We start from the raw sequence: 22,586 nt of genomic DNA on the forward strand, positions 1-22,586 counted from the left end.
CATTATTTTTCTCTTAGCAATGCAATGGCAGTGATTAATTTTTGAAGATCAGTAAACAAAAACTAAGACTTGGAAGTGATTAAAGCTTAGCTGTAAAATATGTGCATGCACACACTTACTAAATACAGTTATTATAAAGACAAACACTAAAAAAAAAAATAAAGGAGTATGCAATGATCTAATTCATAGCCAGTGCTCATTAGATAGTGTTCCTTAGAGACTTTAATTATTACCAGCTATACATACATATGAGCAGTAGAGAAATCCTTTATTTTGATCAACACTGAGATTTAACTATAAGAACTAATCAATTCTCAATAAATTAAGTGCAATTCTACATTTATGTAGGATGAATTTAATGTATGTTTTGGTACCTATGCTCCACTGAAATAAATATATTTCTCTAAGGAGCAGTATTGGCACTTAGTGTAAAATGCAATCCTAGAATATAGAAGGTGTAAGACTTCGTATACCTTCTGATTCCCACTCTGAGTTGAATATTTTGAAATGTGGTACTGTCAATCTCATTATTAACAGTAATGTTTAAATGTTATGATTATAGTAACGATACCACTGGTTTTAAAAATCTGTGAAATGGCTTCTTTGCTATTTCACATTTAGTAAGTTCACATCTGAACCAAAGTTTGCAAGATACGGATTATGAACCCAACATCCCATTTGATTCAATACTGTCATGAGCAAGCAGGAAGTGAAGGATTTAAACTTTAATAATGCTTCAGGGAACTAAGCATCCAACAGTTAAGACTCACTCTGAAGAATGTGCATACCCAAGGAGGAAGAAATACTGAATGTATTTAAAGAGAAACATTTGCTTTGAGTTGCAAGGGCAGTGTTCCATTTTAGCACAAGCTGTGCTGAGGAAGAGTAAAGTGGAAAAACACTGTCTACCTCAAAAAAGTGAAGATCTATTGTAGCTTTTATTTATGTGGAAAGGACTGCAAAAAGCTTGTGTTTTACAACCTTGCACAGGCTGAAATTAGGGTTCCTATAATATTATTTGATAAGATTTATCAAATTAGATATTTAAAAAAAAAAAAAAAAAGATGTTCCAGAAGATAATGTGCTACCCAAAATAAGAGGAACTTATTTTTTCCCTTTCATTCAAAGATTTATGCATTTTGTGGTTTATTTTGTTCAATTCCATGGTACTGACATAAAAAATAAATGTATAAATTAATAAATGTAATTTTCTGTTAAGATTTTTTATTATTGTTATTATTTTTAAATCACTATGTGACCATGTTAGGCAGGAGACACTGATGTATTTATAAAATTCCAGAACTTGATCTAAATTATGATGAATAAAAACTGTATTCTAAAATTACTATTTCATTTGAGACTTTCATTCCATTCTCATTTTTGTCATTATTAGTTTCCAAGAAAGGCATGATTATTTTTAAACTATCCAATGAACAGTAAAAAAATGAGTCCCTATATTTGATAATGTTTCACAGATTTCCACCTGTGCCTGATTTAGAATCTTTCAATTCAGGTGAACATTTAATAGTGGAATGGTGTCCATCAGTATCAGGACTGTTATAAATGAGGTCTCAACTCAATCTGAATTTTGTAATATTTATAAAAAAAAAAATATTTCTAAAAGGTATAAAAGGTATAAAAGCTATAAAAGGTATAAAAGACAAGTAAACAGCACTGGGTGTGTGGGGAGTCTACGCTCCACCAACATGCACACATAAACATCAAATATTCTAAATATACAGAACATTGCTTAACATAGTAAACACAAGTATGCATATAAATACGTACAATCAGGAAAGGTAACAAACAATCCTCTAAGTTCCATGACTTACTAAACTCGAGTACACCTATACATATGTACGATCAGAAAAGGTAACAAACAATCCTCCAAGTTCCACGACTCAACAGTCTCCATTTTCCATTCCTTTTCTTGATTACAAACAAGTCTCCATTTTCCATTCCTTTTGAACAATATGTCTTGCTTTAAGTTGTCAAGCAACACGGTCTTCAGGCCTTATGTATCCCGTTCTTCCTGGATTGAAGAAAAGCATACCCATCTCCTTTTCAAGGCGAATAGGCCTAGGTCAAAAGGCACTTTCAGGTCAACAGAGGGCGTAACAGCAAAGGCCTGCAATGGCTGTAGCAGTGAAGGAGCCCATGGCATAGCAGTCAGATCAGCAAAGGAGCCCGCAGCTCCCTCACTATCTAGCAAACCACATGCTTCTGACTGTGGTCCCACATGTCTCTTTAAGGCCTCAGAGACTGCTCGCTAGGTGCCAAGCAATCCCACTGCAACCTTGTCATTTTTAGTTGCAGAGTCTCACACCTTGACCTCAGTTTGGTCCCATATTTCAAGCTCATAAACTGTCTGATTGTTAATAAGGAGAATAAGCTGTAAGATTACCAGGACAGTCTTTGTTTCAAAGGATGTATGATTCCCCATAATGCCCAACTGCTTACTAGCGAGAGGCAGTTGTTTGCACAGGTCCGCTTCTCTCAGCTCAAGGTTCTCTCCAGCTCCGGTGCACCTATTTCCAGCAACTGTCTGTATGAGCTTCCCTGAGTGGTTTGATGAGTCTGGCCAAACCTATCTTCATGAGGTGTGCCTGTTCCTGTCCTGGTCTCCATTCTGCCAGCCTGTTCTTCTTCACTCCTTTTTCCTGCTTCTTTATTGATGTAACTTCACCGTGTTGCCTTTTTTATCTTGAGGGCAGGCTCCCCTCTTCTACCCTTCTCTCCACAGCAGTTCTTTTCAAAACAACTTTTCATTGGTCAAACAACTTTGAATGTAACAACAGCAAACACCCAGAAACATCCATGTTGTAATGGCTGGAGAACAAGAGAACCATCTGGAGAACAAGAAACCGGAGACTGCATGGAGTCTCCTGAATTACCCTTCTTTGTTCCCTCTAAACTCTTTTATATTCCTGATGGCCTCATCGTTAAGAGTCTAATGTTATCTCAACCACGGGGCTTTCCAACCCCCATAGCCACATTCCCAAATCTCCCCCTTCTTTATTAATATCAACCATTTTCTCGACACGAATTACCGCTCCATATATAACAGGACCAAAGCAAGTAGCAACTTTCAAAAGGACTGGGAGAAAACACTTTAATAGGAAGTCCGTTAAAAGGACTTTAAAGTCTGTGATTGTTTTTTCAGCTAAGAAAAAAAAAATGTAATTTTAAAAATGTTTCAGGTATTGTGATAAATTAGTAGGGGTTTGTTCATTGTCCTTGAGAATTTGAAGAATCTGCTGAGGAGATAAGGTTTCACAACTCACAGCATAGTAACATGGGGACAAATGGGGAAGGGTGGTTGGGTAAACATCCTTGTTAAAATAAAGATTCTGAGGAAGATACCACACACCCAGCACAAGACATCCTGTTTTGCCCCCACCTGAACACAAGCACAGCACTTGATCACAGGAGGAAGAATAACGACCCCCAACAACAGACTGCGCAATCTCAGAACAGGTCTTGACAAGTCGACAAGTCTCGACAAGTCAACAAGTCTCGACAAGCCAGAACATCAATGCTATAAAACAGCGACACCAGAAAGGGGAAGTTGCGTGCCGTGGTGGAGCGGAGACTCCCCAGCCGCCCAGCGCTGTTTTGCTTGTGTCTGCTTACTTGATTAATAAAATAATTTCAATAGACCAGTAAATTGTGTGGTCTAACTTATAACAGGTATCATCCAACCACATCATTAATTTTGTCCACTATTTTTAGATACAGGGACTATTGTTGCATTCCAGTAATCATATATACATAGTGATGATTAAATTATTTTGTGATGGAACGTAAAAGTTATTATGTAGTAATCCTCAACTTCATGCAAAATAGTGAGCTTGGAATTATATGTACAAGTATTTTTTCTCAGAGTTTTTAAGACTGAGATCACAGAGACCATTCAAAGTATTTAGCAACACAGCTGCTCAGGCACAATACACCCACTCACACATTCTACAGAAGGGATTTTTTTGTTTGTTTCCTCCCTCCCATCTCCCCCTGTTTAATTTGTTCTAAGAAGTAATTAGTTCCAATTAGTGATCATGAAACTTGCTACCATAGTTTAAGTCAAAGACTAAAAAATTCCAAAACCATAAGGATTGTATAGGAATGAATTATTGAGTATTTTGTACCAGTTCCAGCATAATAGATTTGAACATTCTAAGATGAAACACAGTGATTGGTATTCAGCTTGCTTTAGGAGTACATTACTTGAATACCAGAAATTGTGTTTTTTTTTTTTTTTCTTTCTTTTTTCTTTTTTTTTCTTTTTTTTTTTCTTTTCCATTGGGAATGAATCTTTTTCCCTAGTCAAAGATTCAGCCCATTCAATCTCCCTCCTCCTCCCCACCCCCCTGAGTTGTAATACGTTTAAAAACAACTCTTAGGACCTCCATAAGAAATAAAAATAAATGACAATACAAATATGAAAATGTCAAAAATTCAGGAGTGTTCTTAATAGAGAAAGATTTGTATCAATGGTGATATAAAGGCTACTTCTTTCAGACTGTTCATCCAAATTAGAAGTCAAAGGGATATGAAGTGATTTGCTATACCCTTTCAATAGAGATGTGGGGCAAGACAGCTAGCTAATTCTTGTCTTCTGTCATATGGACTCTGCCGTTCAGCTAATCTTCACTAAGATTTATAGAGTCTAACAGGCTTCTTAGAGAACTGATTTGCATCCTTTTCAATTCTATATTCCCATATTTCTTCAGAATGGTCTTGGACTGTTGTCTTTCTGTCTAACCAGTAGAATTAAATTAATGACCCTCACTTTCCTTTGAGCTTTCAGAAATTACCTGACAATATGAATTCCTGTAAGTCCTCAGGTCATCAAAAAACACTGTCATAACATTTATTACACAAAGGAGCAAACTTTCCTCAAATACTTCAATGGCTTTTTCTGCAGCTTTGAGCTTTGAAGACTGAATTTGCAACCTTTTTGCCTCGGTCATGCTTCACAGGTTATCATCAAAGCATCTGCAAAGGCAACTAATATCTGCAAGATAAATATATTTTTAATAATAGTCTTGATTGGTGTACCCACAAATCCCCCAATTCTTGGAAAACTATGTTCGTTTCTCAGAGGAAGACAGTCAAATTGTTCTGCATGTTCCATCTGCAAATGGTGATCCATCTCATGAGCACAGTTGCACAGTAATGTTCAGTCTGCACCCTAATGAGTTCCAGATCAATGGTTGTGACATCCCTGTTTCAATATTGGTAAGTCTGACCCTTGAGCTGCTGCTTTATTTACATCATCTAAGTGATGCCACTGTCATAGGATTGGCAACAATCAATATTTCATTAGTAAAACTTTGAGCTGGCTCTGACTGGCCAGGAAAACCAATGGTTTGCTTATTGAAAATACATATATATATTTTTTAAATGATCTTTATGACTTTTTAGCTTGATTTTTGATCTATTCAACATAAGGTAAATACATCTTCAACTGCTCAAAATTTAATGCCTATTCTTCAAGACTTAAGAACTTTGTAAACTTCAGAAGATGTCAGCAAGAAGGAAAGGTATCTAAGTCATCTCAAATTGCATAAATAAAATGAATCACACACACACACAAATAAGAATTCTACGCAGAAAAAAAAAAATCATCTAAATTAGAAAACATTTAAATGAATAACTGTACATCTGTGTGGATATCAGCACACACACACACACACACACACACAAAGATTTCAATAAGTTTTCACTCACAATGTAGTTTTAATTGCTTCCCTACTTTTCATCTTTTCATTCACTATGTGAATTGTATTCTGATTTTAAAAATAATAAGATTACTTTCTTTATATGTCTCAAATTGAAAACTATTTACATTACCCTCCTCAATAAATAAATAAACAAATAAATTAAAACAGACAAACAAACAAAAAATACAGAAATTCAGTTTGGAATAAAAAACATCAGTGTAATAATTACTCAAATATATAAGTTAATAATAATAATAATAATAATAATAATAATAATAATAATAATAATAATAATAATAATAATAATAATAATAATAATAATAATAATAAACAATGATAATAAAATCCTATTCAGTGCATCTAATTGTATGCTATCCAGTGAATTCAACTTTCTTCAGATCCCAGACCAATTTCATCATTATTGTAGAAAACTCTTCAATTATTTAACACAGAAAACTTAAATGAATGGAGTAGTTTTTCTAGTCAATGGTACAAGTAGAAAACATATACTGCAGTTATTCAGGGCACATGTTTCAAGTTTAGAACTATGTAACTAAATTACAGTCAAAGAGAAAGAATGTGTACTTGAAATACAATTAAAAAAAATAAAAAAATAAAAAAAATCTCCTTGTGTCTTATTGAGATAAATTTTAGTCAATAATAACCAAAATTTCATTTTTTGTTTATTTGTTTGGTTTGGATGTTTGTTGCATATTTTGAAAGACACTACTAAAACCAGTGCATGGCTTGAAGTAAAGAATTATTAAAATTAATACATTGAAAGAATTTTTTCATCTTTTTTGAATTTCTGGGTATAAGACCATTTGTTTAAAAATATAAAACCAAACAATCAAAATTCAAAGACATGGTTAAAAGGTATTTCATTTTACTGTGATAGAGATTTCATAATCTTTGAAATAAAATAAGCTAAATATATGATTTTAGTTCCTTTTTCCACTAAGCTTTTTAAATTGAAATATTTTATCTGAAATAAATAAGTAAACAAACAAACAAACAAATGCTACTGCTGTTCCTTTTCAAAACTAAAGGAAATGTAGTTCTACATTTGTCAGCTATAATTGGATAATCACAAATGCTCTTAAGCATGGAGCAGAAGTGAGAAAAGGGAGTGTAAAATGTAGGAGTGTGACCAAGGGGATCGACAAGCCTTCAAGTTGGTGATAACATCAGGCTCTTAATGACGAGGCCTTCAGAAATGTAAAGAGTTTAGACGGAACAAAGAAGGGTGATTCAGGCGGCCTTGCCATCTCGGATTGCTTGTTCTCCAGCCGTTAAGGCATCGAAGTTGCTGGGTGTTTGTGGTTGCTGGGAAAGTTGTTGACCAGTTAGTGGAAAAGTAATGCTGTGGGGGGAATGGTATAAGAAGGGAGGCTGTTCTTGATAAGGGATGCAACAAGATAATGAAGTTATGGGAGATTATTCAATATGAGAGATAAAGTTAGGCCTTCTGTAAGAGAGAGATGAAGTTATGTCATCAATAAAGAAATATCAGTTACTGATCCTGAAAGAACCCTGGTGTCCGTGTGGTCATTACGCCACACAAAGGAAGCATTTCTGACAAACATGAGGAAGGGATTGATTTCACACACCAATAATAGTACTGTATGTGGGAACAGAAATTTTGTTTTTGCAGAGTTACATTTTTTAGAGGAAAGGAATGTGTTTTGAGATATGCTTACAGTGATAAGAAAGTTTAGCAGGTGACCCTGTAAAATACAGACAACCAGACTCCTTAGGACAATTAGGTGAAAATCATGGTGTTAAGCCAAGTCAGATAAGCAAGGAAGCATTACCACTTAAAGCAGTAAAAAAAAAAAAAAAAAAAAAAAAAGTCAAAAGAAATTTGAAATTTAGCAGGCCAGCAACTGAAGGTCATGCATTGTTTGTGAAGCATTAGATAGATTGTGAACCTGGATTACCCACTCAGTGGGGAAACAGGGGAGGGTCCTGTCATCAAAAAGGATATAAACTGTGTTTTGGAACTAGTAAGTGCTCTCTCTTGCTTGTGGGGCACCCACCATTGCAATTGTGCATAACTACTTCACTGAGATCCTCTCCTGAGCCTAAGTTATTGGCTACAGAGTGTTTCTCACATATACCAGATACAGAAAGGAGTCGAAAAGCAATTGAGTAGTACATAGTACTGTGTATATTACATAGAAGAGAAATATTTATTCTATGATTAGAAAGAGATATGTAATTGCATAAAGAACAAAAATATTATGTTTAGAAAATGGAAAAAAATAATAAGGTAATTAAAGAAGCAGCGAATCAATTATTCTTAACGAAAGCTATGATCTCTGAGACATTAATGTGAAAAACAGTGAAGTTCAACAATTACTAGGTATAAGTGATATTTTACATTTATTGAAAAGGGAGAGCATGCAAAGATAAGTTATTTGAAATAACAGTGATATATATCTAACAGTTGTAATTGTGTCCTGATGGAGTAAACAAGCTTGCAAAGAGAAAATTAAATAAAGACAACCAATCACTGTGAATGAGCTGTGTGTTCAAGAATAGAACATATTCTTTGGAGAGCAAATATTTTTTGTTTGTTTTGTGTTTTTGTTTTGCTTTGTTTTGCTTGTTTGTTTGTTTGTTTGTTTGTTTTCCCTCTAACAAGGAGTAACACTTGATGGCATGGAGTAGAAATTATCTCTTCTTTAGATAATAAGAACTTTTTTCCTTTCCAACCAATAACTGAATGAGACAATAATTGAAGTAAAGTGGATGGCTCTCTTTCTTTATCCCGAAAGATTAGCTCTGATATCCAGGAACAAAATTTGCATGTTTACCTCTGAGACTTCCACATACAGCCTTAATGAAGGTAAACAATAACATAGACAAGCCATTTAAGTCAAGTCACAAAGCACATGTAAATACTGCATTAAAGTTTAATTATTATCATTAAAGGTTAGATATTTCTTGTCCTGTTTATATCTGTGATGGAGGTAAGTTACCGTGTAATAGCTGTTATGATGGTGTGTTTTGGATTTAGAATGAACCTTATGCTGATAACACGCTGGTATTCTAGTTGTTTCACAGCAGTGCTTACACTAAATCAAAGACTTCTACTTATGCTGCTGTACCAGCAAGGAGGGGAACACAAAAAGCTGGCAGGGGACACAACCACGGCAGCTGACCCAAACTGACTAAAAGGATATTCCATACCATATAACGTCAAGTTAAACAACAATGTTATAAATAAAGTTGTCAACTCAATCTGCATTTAGTAATATTTATAAAAGGCAAGTAAACAGCACTGAGTACACAAGGAGTCTATGCTCTACCAACATGCACACATGAACATCAAACTTTCTAAATATACAGAACATTGCTTTTACATACTACACATACACATATGTACAATCAGAAAAGGTAACAAACAATCCTTTAAGTCTATTACTATTAATGTCCATGACCGGGGGAGCATAGTTGGCCTGATTAAGTGCTCCCGTACCCTCCATGACTTATAACAGCCTCCATTTTCCATTCCTTTTCTTGATTACGAACACTGGAGAATTCAAGGGCTAGTCATGGGAACAATATGTCTCACTTTAAGTTGTTAAGCAACTCGGCCTTTGGGCCTTATGTATCCTATTTTTCTGGGATCGAAGGGAAACACATCCATCTCCTTTTCAAGGCCAATAGGGCCTGGGTCAAAAGGCACATCCAGGTCACCAGGGGGCGTAACAGCAAAAGCCTTCGATGGCTGTAGCAGCAGAGGGGTGCACGGTGATGGCGTAGCAGTCGGATCAGTAAAGGAGCCCACAGCTCCCTCACTATCTAGCAAACCACATGCTTCTGACTGTGGTCCCACATGTCTCTTTAAGGCCTCAGAGACTGCTCGCCAGGTGCCAAGCAATCCCACTGCAACCTTATCATTTTTAGTTGCAGAGTCCCACACCTTGACCTCAGTTTGGTCCCATATTTCAAGCTCATAAACTGTCTGATTGTTAATAAGGAGAATAAGCTGTAAAGTTACCAGGACAGTCTTTGTTTCTAAGGATGTATGATTCCCCATAATATGCAGCTGCTTACCAGAGAGGGGCAGTTGTGTGCTCAGGTCCGCTTCTCTGAGCTTTAGCTTCTTTCCAGCTGTGGTATGCTGATTTCCATCGACTTTCAGTACAAGCTTCTTTGAGCGGTTTGCTGAGTTTGGCTGAACCTATCTTCATGAGGTGATCAACATCCCTGTTCCCGTCCTGGTCTCCATTCTGCTAGCTTGTCCCTATTCACTCCTTTTTTTTTTTTTTTTTTTTACTTCTTTATTGATGGACATAGCTTCACCATGTTGCCTTTATTTATTTATTTATTTATTTATTTATTTATTTATTTTTCTTGAGGACAGGCTCCCCTCTTATACTCTTTTCCCCACAGCAGTCCTTTTCAAAAACAACTTTTCATTGGTCAAACAACTTTGCATATAACAGCAACAGCAAACATCCAGCAACTTCCATGCCTTAATGACTGGAGAACAAGCAACCCTGAGACTGCATGGAGTCTCCTAAATCACCTTTCTTTGCTCCCTGTAAACTCTTTTACATTCCTGAATGGCCTCATCATTAAGAGTCTAATGTTATCTCAACGATGGGGCTTTTCAACCTCCATGGCCACACTCCCACATTTCCCCCTTCTTTATTAATATCAACCATCTTCCAGACAGAAATTATTATCCCATATATCACAAATAATTTGAGGGAACTGGGGTTATTTAGCCTAGAATAAAGGAGTCTCAGAGGAGATCTTATCACTCCCTACAACAACGTCAAAGGAGATTGTGACAAGACGGGTCTCATTCTCTTCTCTCAAGCGGCACGTGATAGGACAATGGCCTCAAGCTGCACCAGGGAAGGTGAAGGTTGAGTATTGGGAATAATTTCCTCACTGAAAGTGTTGTGAAGGAATTAAAATAGGCTGCCAAGGAAGTGGTTGAGTCACCATTCATGGAGGTATTTAAAAAATGTGTAGTGATTATTAGGGACATGGTTTAATGATAGACTTGGCAGTGCTTGGTTAACAGTTGGACTTGAAGATCTTAGAGGACGAATGAAACCTAAATGATTCTATAGGAGATTTCAATTTCCCAAACAGAAACTGGTAATATCATACTGCCACAACAAAGAAGTTGAGGGGGTAGGGGGGGGGGGATGACACCAGAAAGTACAAAAATGTGAACATCATATGAGCTCAGGTATTTTTGTAAAAACTGAATGCTAAAAAAAAATGTATAATCAATCTTGTAAATCTTGTAAATCACTGCTACCTCATGAATGACCTTCAGAGAGAAAAGAATAAAAAAAAAAAATCTCTTCTCCAAAGCACCAAGTGCAAAGACAAGAGGGAATGGCCTTAAGTTCTTCCACGGGAGGATTAGGTTGTATATTAGGAAAAAAAATCTTCACTGAAAGGGTTGCGAATGAATTGGAACAGATTGGATAGGACAATAGCCTCAAGTTGCACCAGGGGAGGTGAAGGTTGGGTATTGGGAAAAATTTCCTCACTGAAAGTGTTGTGAAGGAATTGGAACAGGCTGCCTGAGGAAGTGGGTGAGTCACCACCCCTGGAGGTATTAAAAAATAAAAATAATTTAAAAAAAAAATAATGGGGAGGTTGCAATGATTAGGGAATGACAGACTTGGCAGTGCTAGGTTAACTTGAATATCATAGAGGTCTTATCCAACCTAAATAATTCTATGGTTCTATTCTATGTTGTATTCTATTATTCATTTCTTATTTACCAGTCGAGCACTGGAATGTAATTTTCAAGTTGTTTATATCGAATACAACTTTGACAAGAATAAAATCATCATGTCATCTCCAAGGGCGAATAATGCCTGACCAATCTGGTGGCCTTCTATGCTGTAGTGACTGCATCAGTTTACAAAGGAAGACTGACTGCTGTCATCTAGTTAGACTTCTAAGTGCTTTTGACATGGTCTCATATGACATCCTAATCTCTAAATTGAAAAGATACGAATTTGAAGGGGGACCATATGATGGACAGAGGAATTAGCCTCTACTCTATCCTTGTGAGACCACACTTGGAGTACTGCATCCAGTGAGGCCTCCAGCACAATAAAGATTTTGACCTCTTAGAGGGACTCCACTGGAGAGCTACAAAGATGATCAGAAGGATGGAGAACCTCTCCTGTGAAGAAAAACAGAGAGAGCTGGGGATACTCAACCTGGAGAAGAGAACACTCCAGGGCGACCTCATTACATCCTTTCAGTACTTAAAGGGCGCTTATAAAAAAGATGAAGAGTGACTTTTTACTCAGGCAAATAATGACAGGAAAAGGGAGAATGGTCTTTAACTAAAAGAGAGGAGATTTATATTAGATTTTAGGAGGAAATCCTTCATTCAGAGAGTAGTGAGGCACTGGAACAGGTTGCTTATAGAAGTTGTGGATGCCTCAGCCCTGGAGGTGTTCAAGGCCAGCCAGGCTAAGTGGTGCCCTGGGGAACCTGATGTAGTGGGTGGCATCCCTCCCTATGGCAGTGTTTCAGGAAGAACGGCCGAAAACATGACAGACACCAGTATGGTCAGATCATGCTCTATTTTATTACCCAAATAGCCTGACTTTTATAGTAAACTTAACAAGGGCGGATAGTGTCTCACACAAGATTATTGGTCAAAAGCACTCAGACAAACAACTGCAAGAAAACAACCCCACCTGCAAGAAAACAACCCCCTTGTGATTAGCAGTCACTTAGACCTTGTCCTTGAAGCCAGCTGCTGGCAACAATATTTTTCTAAATTCCTCAATTGGGCGATGTGGGAACACTGTCATGGGAACTTCTCGTAGTTGTCCTTGTAGCTTGGTTTGCTCAGCTGCAGCAAGCCATGGGATCTTTGCTGTTTCAAAAATCCCTCATCATGGCAGGGGGGTTGGAGTTGAATGATCTTTAATATGCCATCTGATACAAGCCATTCTATGATTTAGTAAACTGTTGTAAGCTAAGACAGCTTAAAAATAAACATTTTCCTCAGGAGAGAGTGTGTATCCACACTTGCATAGACTGCAAGTCTATGAGGATATCATCTGATATCTATCCTCATTTTGAATAATACTTACTGAACTTATTTTAGTTTAAGCTCAATAAATTTCCAGAGACCTTACAAAGTTTTATTACATCAACAGTTTAATTACATATAAATTATGATATTAATATCTTGGTATGAAGGCATCAGTCATGTGCTAGTCAAATTTGAGATAAAAACACTCAAATGTTTCCAAAAATCTGGAAGATTCAATGGGGAAATGCCCTTTATTTTTAAAATGCGCTTAATTTTTAAAATGAGAGCTGTTTTTGCATTTTCAGTCCTAATAACTCACATACATATTTTTTATTTTGGTGAGATAGAATTTTGTTCTTGAAAAGTTTGCAGTGTTTCAAAGGTTAATAAATAAATAATAACAACAACAGCAAAACAACAACAAGAACAACAATAATAATAATAAACACCTTTTTAATGTTGTTGGCCATAAAATCTTTCTTTTATAGGTCTATTTTTTGCATAATGTTAACCTTGTTTTTACTGCTTCTGTGTGTTGGACAGTTTTTAATATCTTGTAAACAATCAGCAAGTTCACAAACTCTTTCATGTGTCCCCATACAACCTTCTTCAGAAGCTATACAGAATAAAAATTGTGAATTTCAAACTTACGTAACACTGCTACGTTGTGAACTATTCTTACTAACAGCTCATTACAGAAGGAAGTGGCACTGCTTTTTTTGTGCAATGATGAGCTATTGTCACAACGTGGAAAGAAACTGGTGTTAGCATTCTGCTTTACAGCCATAATCTCTGAAAGCAGAGAATTTTATACAAGAGTATGCTGTACTGTATGTAACACACTCTATAGTCTACAAGAGTGTGGTGTTGTTTTTTTTTGTTTTGTTTTGTTTTGGTTTTGGTTTTGTTTTGTGATCTTTTCTTCTTAGAGCTACTCCTTCATTTCTATGATTCCCAGAAAATAAAATGCTCTACATTCAAAAAAACAGTGAACCAAAAAAAAATAATAAAAATAAATAAATAAATAAATAAATAAATAAACAAACTATATTTGCAGCAGAGGAAGCTTCACAAAACAGTAGAAGAGGTGTCATTTTTCCATCCTCAGAAACAGTCACTGTACTGTCTTCAAATTTTATATTTGAGGACAGTACAGTGACCAAGAGTCACTCTAATTCCTCAGGCATGGACGCTTCTATGGATTTTTCCAATTACCACTAAACAGAGCAGACCTTAAAACTAAGAGCTGGATATTTCATCTAACAATAGTGTTAAAGGACTAAGCCTGAACCCATCTAGAGATTATTTTCAGTTGGCTCTATTCTTGGGGATTTATTACTAGACAATGAGCAAGACTTTGTTAAACTGCTCAAATGATCTTCTAGTATATCTCCTACTGAAATTAACAGGGAATACCTTTGTGGGTCATGAGAGACTGTCAGATGAGAGACTGTCAGACAATAGACTGTCAATAAGGCTAAATCAAGAGAAAGATGCAAAATTTGATTTTTTGAGCAATAATCTTCCACATTATATATAATGATTTTCACCTTCTACAGCTGGTTTTATAATGAAAATTAAATGTAAGAGGTCCTTAAAATATTATTTTCATAGAATAACTAAATAGCGTAAAATTGTTTTAACTCCTCTAAAAAGTAAAAGTCGTGAAGTGATGAAGACCTTGTCATATTGCATGATAAAGACAAACTTGCTTAAGTAATGAAGAGGACCTGTATTTGAATTACTGATTTTCAATTGAAATAATACCCAGGCTACACTGCGCATTTTTTTTTCTGATCATTATGAAGGCTTTTATCTCCCAGATATGAAGCTAACCACATAAGCTAACCCTTGAATTTTAAACGTTATTTTAAGATAAAATATACTGATATAACAAGTTTGATTTGATTTTATTTGATTTGGTTTAGTATTTTGAGATCTTCTTTCTGTCTTAAATAAAATATAATAATAATGACAATAACAACAATAATAATAATGTCCTGCTAGCAATTTCTTCATTAGTGAGATCCACAAATATTTGTGTAGTATAAAAGTAAACCAGGGTGTTGGTTTGGTACTGGTAGATAGCTAAGCACCACCATACCATGCCCTCACTCCCCTTCCTCAACAGAACAGGAGAAAATATGATCAAAGAAACAGCTGAGAGATGGAATGGGAGATCATTCACCAATTACTGTCACATGCAAAAGTGTACAAAGATGAAGGTAATTTTTTACCTATTGTTAGCAGACTACATCAGTGAGAACTAAAAGCAAACTAAAACCACCTCCCCTCTTTCTACCCTCTTCCACATCCTCCCTCCAGGTGGCATGAAGGAATAAGGAAAGGAGGGTACAGTCTGTCCATAGCACGTCTCTGCCACTCCTTCATCCTCACTGTCTTAATCTGCCCCGATTTGAGGTTCCTCCTATGGTTCCTCCTACGGTATGCAGTTCAGAACCTTCTGATGCAACTTAAAAACTACATGTCTATGGGGCCTGATGGCATGCATCTCAGGGTCCTGAGGGTATTGACTGATGTAGTCACCAAGTCACTCTCCATCACATTTGAAAAATGACAGTCAGGTGAAGTCCCCAGTGACTGGAAAAAGGGAAACCTCACTCACACTTTAAAAAAGGGTAGAAAGGAGGACCCGGGGAACTACAGTCTGGTGATCCTCGCTTTTGTGCCTTGGAAGATCAAGGAACAGATCCTCCAGGAGGCAACATTAAGGCACATGCAGGACAAGGAGGTGATCCAGGATGGCCAGCCTGGCTTGACCAAGGGTAAATCATGCCAAACCAAACTCGTGGCCTTCTATGATCAACTAATGGCATCCGTTGACAAGGGAAGGCTGACTGATGTCACCCACTTGGACTTCTGTAAGGCCTTTGACATGATCCCACATAACAGCCTAATCTCTAAATTGGTAAGATATGGATTTGAAGGGTGGACTATCCTTTGGATAAGGAATTGGCTCGGTGGCCAAACTCAGAGTAATGTTCAATGGCTCTATATCCAGGTGAAGGCTGGTGATGAGTGGTATCTCTCAGGGGTCGGTCTTGGGAGTTTAATATCTTTATTTATCTCTGTTTAATATCTTTATTCATGACATATATGATGGGATTGAGTGCTCCCTCAGCATCTTTGCACATGACACCAAGCTGAATGGTGCGGTTGACACCAAAAAAGGAATAGATGTCATTGAAAGGGACCTGGACAGGCTTGAGAATAGGGCCCATGTGAACCTCATGAGGTTCAACAAGTCTATGTGCAAGGTGCTGCACCTGCGTCAGACTGCAAGTCCAGACTGCAAGAATTCACTGAGAGCAGCTCTATGGAGAAGAACTTGGGGGTCTTGGTGGACAAAAGGCTAAAAATGAACCAGCACTGTGCACTTGCAGCCCAGAAGACTAACTACATCCTGGGCTGAATCAAAAGAGGTGTGTGAAGCACTATGAGAGAGGTGATTGTCCCCTTCTACTCTGCCCTTGTGATGCCCTACTTGTAGTACTGCATCCAGATTTGTGTCCTCCAGCAAAAGAAAGCTATGGATCTGTTAAAGCAAGTCTGGAGGAGGGCTACAAAGATGACTGGAGAACCCAAGCACCTTTTCTATGAAGAAAAGCAGAGAGCTCTGGGGATGTTCAGCCTGGAGAAGAGAAGGCTCCAGAGAGAACTCCTGGCAACCTTTCAGTACTTAAAGGGGTGTTATAAAAGATATGGAAGACTTTTTACACAGGTAGATAATGACAAGACAAGGGGGAAAGGTCTTAAACTAAAAGAGGATAGATTTAGACTAGACTTTAGGAGGAAATTCTTTATTGTAAGGATAGTGAAACATTGGAACAGGTTGCCTTCTTGCCTTACCACAGCCTTCTTGTATACAGAGAAAAGGCTGTACATTTATGTAAATTTAGAGGTTTTTGCTTGTTTGTTTTCTTTTTTGTTTTAAAATGAGCTCCAACTACTTCACCAGTGTATATGCATGAGAAGGGTGCAAAATCACAGTAATATAGATCTTACGGTGGACCATTGTCATAACAGGGAGCTCATCATGTACCTTCTAATAGAAATGCCTTTCTTTGATAGCCTAGCATGAATGTGAGTAAATTTGTCACGCACTGTGAGATTTTTTTTTTCCTGTTCCTTCTCCTTTCTCATTTTAACACACAATGGTCTGTTTGCTTTTATTATTGCCTCCCCTTTGTTTCTGTTTCTACATCCTGCTTGCCATTGCTCTTTCTCAAAGTTAATGGATTAACACTAGAAATTTCGTACATATCCAAATTATTTTCCAGTATTGATCTGCATTGAAAAGTTCCTACATGATGTCACCTGAATGACCACTGTATTCCCACAATAATAACCAGCTGCATTTTATACTTAGTGACAGATAGAAGCTTTACATATAGTACTGTGATACTATTCTGTGATGTGCTTACACAGTACATATCTGGATGAAAATCTTTCAACCTGTGCTCCAAGATTTGCAATGTTACAATACACAACCGCACTTTATGAAATGTCTCAGTTACTATATTCATTGTCAAAACTGATGTTTTAATAGTCTGGAAAATTTAAAGCTCTCTGATAACTTGTTTAAAAGAACTAAATCAAAGAGGATTATATTTGTTTGTCTTTTTTTTTTATTATTATTATGTTGAATCAGAAAGAACATGCTACTGAAAAATGTGTGTTTCATGTTATTTTGAATCTACTACTGGCAAACAGAAACACAGAGCAATTTATTGGAAAAGATCCTTATGATCATCAAGTCCAGTCATCACCTAACAATACCATGACCACCACTAAACCATGTCCCTAAGTGACATAGGAACTCTCATCTCCACACGTCTCTTAAATACTTTCAGAGATGGTGTCTCCACCACTTCCCTACACAACCTGTTCAAATGCTTAACCAGTCTTTTCTTGAATAAATTTATCATTGATATCTAGTCTAAAACCCCTTTATACAACCTAAGGCCAATACCTCATGTTCTCTCATTTGCCACCTGAGAAAAGATACCAACACCCACCTTGCCACTACCTCCTTTTAGATAGTTATAGACTGATGAGGTCTCCCTTCTTCCTTCTCTTCTCCAGACTAAACAATCCCAGTTCCAGCAGCCACTTCTCACAGGTATTCTTTTCTAGTCCCTTTGCCAGCTTCATTGCTCTTTTCTGCACACACTCAAGCAACTCAATATGCTTCTTGTAGTGAGAGGCCCAAAACAGAACAGAGTACTCTGGTGTGGTCTCACCAGTACCACACACAGAGTGAACAGAGGAACAATAACTTCCCTAGTCCTGCTGGCCATGCAATTTTTGATGCAGCCCAAGATATCATCGGTCTTCTTGGCCACCTGGGCACTCTGCTGTCTCATGTTCATCCAGAAGTTGATCAACACCTCCACCCCCACACAGCTGCTTGCTCACTCTCTCCCCACATGGGATAGGGAAGAGAATCAAAAAGGTAAAAATGCAAGAACTCTTGCGTTAAGATAAAGAGAGTTTGCTAGGTAAAGTAAAAACAGCATGCACAAGCAAAACAAAACAGAGTTTATTAGCTACATTCCATCAGCTATCAGGTGTTTAGACACTTCCAGGAAAGCAGGGCTCATCACACATAATGGTTTCTTGGGAAGACAAACACCATCACTCTGAACATCTCCGCCATTCCTCCTTCTTCACATAAGGTTTTATTGCTGTGCATGACACCATGCACTGTGAAATATGTCTTTGGACAGTCTGGGTCAATTGTCTTGGCTGTGTCCTCTTTCATTTGCTGGTTTGCTGGTTCATCCCCAGCCTCCTCACTGACAGAGCAACATCAGAAGTGGAAAAGTCCTTGGCTCCGTGTAAAAACTGCTCTGCAACAACTGAAAACATTGGTATGTTACCAGCACTATTTTCATCAAAAATCCAAAACACAGCATTGTGTGAGCATCTGTGAAGAAAATTAACTCTGTCTCAGACAAAACCATGACACCTTCCCTGGTACCAAGGTCAGACTGACAAGTCTGTAACTTCCTGGAATCTGGAATCTCCTTCCTTTCTTATAGATAGGTGTCACATTTGATAACTTCCAGTCAACTGGGACCTCCCTGGTTAGACAGGACGGTAAATTGTTGAAAGTGGCTAGGTGAGCACTTCTGCCAATTCCTTCAATTCCCTTGGATGGATCCTGTCTGGCCCCATAGATTTGTGTGTGTGCAAATGGTATAAAAAGTCAATAACCATTTCTCCTTGCATTACAAGAGCTTTGTTCTGCTCCCTGTCTCTGTCTTCCAATTCAGGAGGCTGGGTACCCCAAGAACAATTTGTTTTATTATTAAAGACTGAGACAAAGAATGTATTAAATAATCCAACCTTTTCCTCACCTCTTGTCAAAATAAATTTGAAGAGAATTACTAGGAGATACCAAGAATGGTTATAGTTCATACTGGGCAAAACACTAAATGACAGGATGTAGAGGAAAGGACAAAAGAAATAAATGAGAGACCTACAGTTTAAAACCACTGCCCCGGGTGTTCTTTTGATTTCAGATACTGTATTATAATTAAACAGAAAATGAAAGGTAAGCTGAAAATATTATCTCCTTGTTGAGAGGCAGACAACTTGAGAACCAGAGCAGTGAAGTCTTTCTATTTATTCACAAAAGTAGCTGCTGTATAATGTACCTGTCCAAAGGAAAGTCTGTCTGGCCTTTATTTAATGAATAAGTACTATAAGATAGGCTGAGATGCTTTAAGATGATAAAACTTGCGTGACAGTTAAGCACATAGGACATCATCACAATAACCTCCAAGCCCTTTCCAAAAAGAACTGGAAAAACTTCAAAACAGGTTTATCTATTGCCAACAGCAATAAGCAAGTAATAACATATCACTCTCATAAATTCTGCGTTATTCTCAAGTAATATATTCTGGTTCAAAGCATCACAGTGCTGCAACCTGGAGTACAGACTGTTGAATTGGCTTATTGGTTCCAGCCTTACAGTCCCATATAGTCCTTTGTGTCAATAAGATCCATGGTTAATAAATAGAGATGAACAAATTATTCATAGAGGTTTCTTCAGAAAGTTTCATTTCCTTCTCTCATTCCAATATTGCACGCTTGTTATTTCCTTGTACATACTTGTCATACAAAGTCACTATTTTCCTTTGGGAATGTCTAATTATGGTGTATTCATTATATGTGTATATAATGTATTTAACATTTCCTACCTATGTGTTTCTTTTTTGTACTGTGAATATTTAAAGTCATTAAAAATATATATGTTTAGAGGTTTGTTTGTTTGTTTGTTTGTTTCAAGTAAGCATTTTTAAAGTCTTGATCATTCTGCAAGTTTATCTTGTCTGATGGAATGTCACTCTTAAAGCCAGAATTTAGATCAAAATATTTTTGTGTGTGTGTGCGTATGTGTGTAGAGGTTGTGCAAAAAATCTCCCTTTAACCTATGTCATAAAATTTACAGGATTGTTTTGCCAGCCTGGAAATTAGGCAGAAATAATGAATTATGCATTCTGTTAAGAAGTTCTCTGGTTCCCTAAGTAAGGTAACTTTTCAGGAATTCTGCTTCTTGGCTGACATTTCTGATTTTAATGATCTTCAGAGTTAACCTCCATGTTTTAAATTGATAGAAATTGTCTTTACTTCTAACAAATGATTAAATAAAACACCTCAGAAATTCAAATGATTTTTATTTTTTTTTTTTTAACACACCCACCAGAAACTTCCTAACAGAAGATATATTGTTCAGTTTTGCATACAAAACTTTTCCCAGAATTCTCTTGCTAACTTTGTTTAATTATCACTTGGCACTGGTAGATCCCAGCTGTTGCAAGCCAACACAACACGAGGATTGATCTATTCAGCTTACACAGAACTTGTATTATTTTTGTCAGTCAAATGATCAGAAGAATTTGCAAATATTAACAAAAAAAAAAAAAAAAAAAGTGTTTTATAGTTTATATATATATATATATACAGTTTATAGTTTTATGATATATATTTAGTTATATAGTTTATAGTCTAGTGTTTTATAAAAGAGTGATTTGGTTAATACTGAAAAATCATTTTAAGTGCCTCATTGGAAGAAAAAAAAATACTTGAAGTAAAATTATATTAAAGATTTAAGCTGTAAAGAGAATATACAGATTTCTATGACAGCCCACTCACTGTTAAGAAAAAACTTATATTGTTGCTGTTGGTGCTGTGTCTGACTTGCGTAAAAGGTATATTTCCTCAGTATTAATTCAACACCTTTCACTAATACACCACTCAAAATGAGTTTAAAATTGTTTTAAGGACTACTGAAAATATTTTTATCTAGGTTCTTTTTTAAAGAAATTCCTAGAATTTATTTTGTTACTGAAGACTCCCTAGCTTCTACCAGCTTTAGGATCTTACAAACCTGACCTACTTTCAAATTTTCTGCTTTACAGTGTATTGTGTACAGATAAGCAGGCTGTATACCTTAGAAATCTAAGTTAAGGAGTTCCCCAACAATATGCATTACACAGTGCTGTTGTTAGGGGGGTATTTATGGGCTTGTAAGTCAATAACTGAATCCAGGCTCCATATGCCAAATATAACCCTGCACCAGCTGGTTGAAAAGCTGTTTCTCTCCCTCTCAGGGAGCTCTGGGGAGCTCTGGGTAAAATATTCATGACTTGAAAGAAGGCCTTGGAAAATATTGCTTTTATAAATGGAAAGAAAAAATAATTCTATTCTTAAATTATTAAATAAATATATAAATAAATCTGTAAATTCTTGTTTGTTTGTTTACAAATCCTAACTCAAGTCTAATGGTAATTTCATAGTCTTAAGCTGCTTATGACTTTTGTCTAGAAATAGCTTTCTTTTTCCTCTTAATTTGTAAAACAAATAACTGTGTGGAATCCAAGTATTTTGACAAAAGTATAAAACACCAGTATTAGCTCTAGGTGAATCTCTAAAGGTTCATAGAATACCTGGATATGAAAACATCTCACTAGAAATGTTTAATATGTATGAAAGAGAAAAAGGAAAGGGGGAGGGAAAGAGAAAGGGAAACGGAAAGGGAAAGGGAAAGGGAGAGGGAAAGGGAAAGGGAAAAAGAAAAATATTTAGAACAGACTTTCCTGTTTGTTGTTGTTGTTGTTTTTGTTGTGTGGTGTTTTTTTTTTTTTTTATGTTAACCTTAAGTAATTCGCTTTCCTTACATCTCTTTTATCTATTTGTTTATTAAAGTTAATAATTATAATTATAAAAGACAGTCACACATGGGAAAAACAACTATTTTGGGACAAAATAGTTTTAGTTTTACAAAAGCGTTGATTTCCCATCTGTGTCTTACATATGTTTATTGTCAGGAATTGCAGAATGTCCCCTCAGTTATGTTTTGAAATTTCTCAAATATATTTTCACTGTCTAGTCTCAGCAAAGCAAAAATAATTCAAAATGTTTAAATTTCATGTAATTTCAGATTTATTTTTTTTTAACCCCAGAATGTAAATTGTTTTTCCCTTCTAGATATTCAAAAACAGTTGCTCTGGAATGTTGGAATATCAACAGCAGAGATGTAATCACAATAAAAAATAAAAAATTAAATATGTCATATGAAAATGTACTCTCAGTATTTCCATCAGTATTAACCACTGACGATTTCTTTCAATCTTTAAGGGTCTAGTCAGGGATTTAGTAAGTGTGAAGACACTTACTCAGCTCTAAGTATCACTAAACTGTCCTCATTACCATTGCTTGCATGAGAAGTAGTTATATATCTGTGTTAATTTATATTTATATTTATATTTTGATCCTTGAGCATTATT

Source organism: Anas platyrhynchos, chromosome Z, assembly GCF_047663525.1.
Source record: "Anas platyrhynchos isolate ZD024472 breed Pekin duck chromosome Z, IASCAAS_PekinDuck_T2T, whole genome shotgun sequence".
NCBI lineage: Eukaryota > Metazoa > Chordata > Aves > Anseriformes > Anatidae > Anas > Anas platyrhynchos.